Here is a 4,661-nt window from a genome sequence, read left to right as displayed (position 1 = left end):
CTAATTATATTATTAAAATATATTATAAATTAAACATTTACTAAAAAATCAAGCAAAAGTGAAAGTTTCATATCAAATAATTTTCATTTGATTCATAACATCATAAAAGATTCACCAAGGATTCATCTCAATGCCAATTGCTTCCAACTTTGAGATGAAACCCAGATTCTACAAGAGACATGATCAAGCTTCTTCACCATACCAATATCCACATGAATCATAAACATGGGTTTCTATTCACTAAAATGATGAACCAAGAACCAAAATCAAGATCGAATCTTTAAGATCACTGGTCACTTCAAAAGAATTCGATACATATTCTAACCTCTAAATCTTCAAATCTTGAGAATTCCAGCATCAATCAATATGCGTACGCTTATATTTTAGTGGTCCCGTTTCCAAGGGTGAGTTCAAGATGATCGAAACCAACATCATGAAACTACTCACCTTTCCACGCCTTCACCCCTTTCCCCTTCTCTTGGATCGGATCATTGGTAGCAACCACTCGAGCATTTGGGTTCACCAGGTTAAATGTCGGAGAATTGGGGTTCACCATCATTGGATCACAATCTTGGAACCTCAGCCGTTGGAAGGAACCAGTGGTGCACCAATCAGGCTCATCGCACTCTRGTATAGTARMAGGCCTGAACCGYTGGTGCCTGTTCGGGCTAGTGGGCACYGATGATGCAAAAACTGGCAGACTGAAGGTGGAAGTGTATTGTTTGGTGAAATCTTCCAATCAAGATTGTTCTTTTTCGGAAACTTTGAAGTTGGGGAAGAAAGAGGTGGGGTCACAGGGGCGCTGCTTGAGATACGCAGAGGTGGGAGTGATGGCGGAATGGAGTTGGAAAGAAAACCGAAAGGGTTATTTGATGGCGGGTTTTTGGAATCAAGGCRGGATGGGCTCCGAAACGATGAAGATGGTGGACTCGGTCTCTGGGAAGAAGATGGTGTTGTGTTGGCTGATGTGCATTTGATTTCAATGGAGGAGGGTGATGGCTTGCATCCCTGCGATTTTGAATCAAAATCTGCATCATAAATTCATAATAAAGAACCCTATTCATGAAGATTTTGAACCTTCCATCACACAATTCGTTTTCATGTGATCAATTGATGAAATTTAAATAAGAAATTTCTGCAAATTTCTTGAAATTGGGTGTAATTTGATCATTGAACATCTATAAGTTTTCATACAAGTCTCAACAATTGGCATTCTGGGTAAGAATCTACTTGCAGCCACCATCATCTGAATTCAAATTGATCAAACAGATTCAAATTCAGAACAAATTAGGGTTTCTATAAGAAATCTCAAGAAAATCAAATCAGATGGTTAGATCCATAAGTTAAAAATCCAAAAATCCACAATCGAAGAAAGAAATCCCAAAATCAAACACACCCATTTGCATAATCCTATCGATTCTCAAGAATTTAGCTCGATTTTTGTGAAGAGATACCAGTTCATAAACCTCTAGATCTAACCAATCGCCATAAATGCATACGAATCCTTCAATTCTACTCGAATTTAGGAATAAATAATTAGTGAGATTAAGATTATACCATACGAAAAGTAGTGCCATCTGGAAGAACAACCCAACCAGCTTCTTTACACAAAGCCTTCAAGACCTCGTTGTTATCACAATGCTTAGGCAAATTGTAGTTTCCTTGTGTCCTCAATCCATTGAATATATTGGCCGCAATAGCTTTCCGTCGACTCTCTCTCCTCCGATTATTCTCTTTCTCTCTCCACGACGGCTTCCTCCTCCCTCCGCCACCACCACCACCACCAGCAGCTTCCTCCGCCGCCGCTGATGACGATCCCCCTTCCYACATCATTTCTCTTCCCCTGTCTCCCTAAAAACAAGCCAGCAAGCATTTACATTCAAATTGTCTGGCATATCAAGTAAACTCCACATTGTGTCCAATACAATTAGAAAATGCATACAAAATGATAAGCAAAATTATAACCTCTTCAACAGCTTTTTCTCTTAGGCGTTCAGACAGCCTGAGCGCCTTGATCTCTGCTTGAGCTTCGTTCAATTCTCGATCCTTATCTGCAGAAAAGTCAAACGAATACCCCGCCGGTGAGCGTGCACAAAATATCAAAAAGTATATCAAATCAACCAACTAAAAGGTTAATGAGTCCATAAAGATCAATTCACATTACTCACCTCTAACTTCATTTTCCAACCGATTGAGCTCGAGCTTCACCGGATCTGAGCCGTGGAACAGATTCATAAAATCATCAGTGTCTAAACCCTGAAAGAAGCTTCCCCCACGATTCAAAACAGTTGAACCACCATTAGCTTTGGTCTTCTCTACATCAATTAAAGAATCACCTACAAAACCCATCAAAGAAGGATCAAGAAATCTTCAAGATAATGAAAAAACTTCAAAACCCACCTAGAGACATAGGGGAAACTAACGGCTGCCCTTCCCCCTGACCCACGGGAGACTTTTTCGGTACATCAACACCGGCGACTTCATCAACACCGGCGACTTCATCAGACGATTGCAATGAATCAAATCGTGCCCTCAAGGATTGAATTGAAATCGTGCCCTAGGGTTATCAATCGCCTGAATCGTTGCCTTGGAAAGGGAAGTGAGCGTGGAGTTGCGTTGGAAAGGGCAGTGAGCGTGGAGTTGCGTTGGAAAGGGAAGTGAGCGTGGAGTGCCGTTTGGAAAGGAAGTGAGGGTGAGGGTGAGGGTGAGGGTGAGGGTGAGGGTGAGAGTGGAGCGTCTTTTGAATGAGAGAGAGAGCCGGGTTATCAAAGTATGCTTTATAGAGTTGTACTAAATGCATTAGAGGTTGTAYATTTTTAAGACTTTAAGACTCAATGCATAAAAAGATAGTACCTTAAGCATCAAAACTTGTTTTTAAGACTTTTACCAAATCTCATTTATAAAGTAGTATAGATATATATATATATATATATATATATATATATATATATGTAAAGTTTAACTATTTGACGGTTTTTACCCTTCAAGTCTATATTCTCAACTTTTACGTCAAATTAGATATAAACTCATTTTTGACGCAAAACTCGTTTGAAGTACAACTTGGTATAACATAGGGTACAAATATGTTATGCATAATTCTACCAAAAATTTACTTAACCCAATTTGTATGAGTTAACGGAACACGGATATTATAAAAACTATAGAACTAACTGCATGGGCGTTGCCCCTTGACCCCACCTGCTAACTAGGTAACAGGACCTGTGATAAGTCGCGGTAGGGGGACACTGTTCATTTTGGATTTTTTTATATCTTCTAATAATCATTTTAATTAGTGATCATTTATTAGGCAATAATGTCTTCTCCATCTTACGATTTACAAAGAAAATTTCTAACCTGAATGACAAGATTGCAGGTTATGAATCAAGATAGACCAACAACATGAAGATACTTACAGTATACCTAATTCCTCGATTTCTAGCTTCAAAGTTAAGACTAACCTCCAATGACCCATTAAACGTTGGGTACCAAAATCTTTCTAATCTATTTTGCAGAAAAGTCATGTGCATTATTATTCTAGATATATTCATACCACATGGCTGGTCAATCAAAAGATTATGCTACTTTTGAGGGGGAGTACCATATTTTTTTATAAGTGAATGAATTTTTAATTTCGAAGAACCGTGGCAGTTCAATCCGAGAAACTTACTCGTGGTTGTTATTTTTTCCGATTTTATATATCAATTCTTGAAACCAAGTGTCAAATTTTCTTGACCTAGTTATTTCCACGTCTCATATACTTATTGAATTTTCGGTGGAAATACACTCATTAGAAATCTTATTTGTTTTTCAATGTGTGTAATTTCATATCAATGATTCAATTCTTATCTAATATATTAATCGTAACTTATTCTTTACAATTAAATATTCTAACATTGAATATTTGTTCGTACTTGTGCTTTGATTATTCTAAATATATACTATCATTTTTTTATTTCTAAACAATTTAGTTTATAACTCGGTTTTCATGTCTAGACTTCTAGATAAATAAGTCTAGAACTCGGATTTCAGTGTTTTGATTTCTGAACATATATATTCAAGACTCGTACTTCAAATATTGATTTCTGAATTTTTTTCAAAGGAGAGTTTATCAATATACATAATAATTTGATCTTTAGATTGTTGTTCCTGTTGTTTAATTCATTGATATTTGATTGAAATTAAGTTTAACATAACTAGAGGAAATCTCATGAGAGATTTATATATTGATGATTAATGGATGTCTTACCTTTCCTTTCCTTTAAATGAGTACTAGTATTCCAACCGCGCGTTGCACGTAGCGATAATACCATCTTCAAAAGGAATGCTATAGATATAGACTAAAATTTGAATGCCTCTTTTAAATAAAAATTAGGCAAATGTGTGGCAACTACTCATTAACGTTAAATTTTTTTAAGAGAAGTTGACAACAGTCTTAGAATCATATGCTAATTTAAGTTATCTAACTATGCTCGAGAATGATGTTACAAAGTACTCTACAAATGTTTGACTAATGTTAGTAGTTTGTTTAATTAGAAGTCAGTTTAAACTGAAATCTCATCTAAGGTGACAAAATCACGATGTTAATTTTGTAACAAATGTAATTGAAATCTCATTTGAAGTTATAAAACAGAAACGTTCTATAATATTTCAAGTGAAAATTA

At 36.2% G+C, this 4,661-nt stretch overlaps 1 pseudogene; it reads right to left on the bottom strand.

The window, feature by feature from the left end:
• Window positions 1-376: 376 nt before the first annotated feature.
• LOC112526920 lies at window positions 377-1,940 on the bottom strand (annotated as a pseudogene).
• Window positions 1,941-4,661: the final 2,721 nt, after the last annotated feature.

The sequence above is a fragment of the Cynara cardunculus genome (assembly GCF_001531365.2).
Source record: "Cynara cardunculus var. scolymus isolate 2C chromosome LG 14, CcrdV1, whole genome shotgun sequence".
NCBI classification, from domain to species: domain Eukaryota; kingdom Viridiplantae; phylum Streptophyta; class Magnoliopsida; order Asterales; family Asteraceae; genus Cynara; species Cynara cardunculus.
Note: the sequence above shows the minus strand (reverse complement) of the source record. Positions and strands in the feature narration are given on the sequence as shown.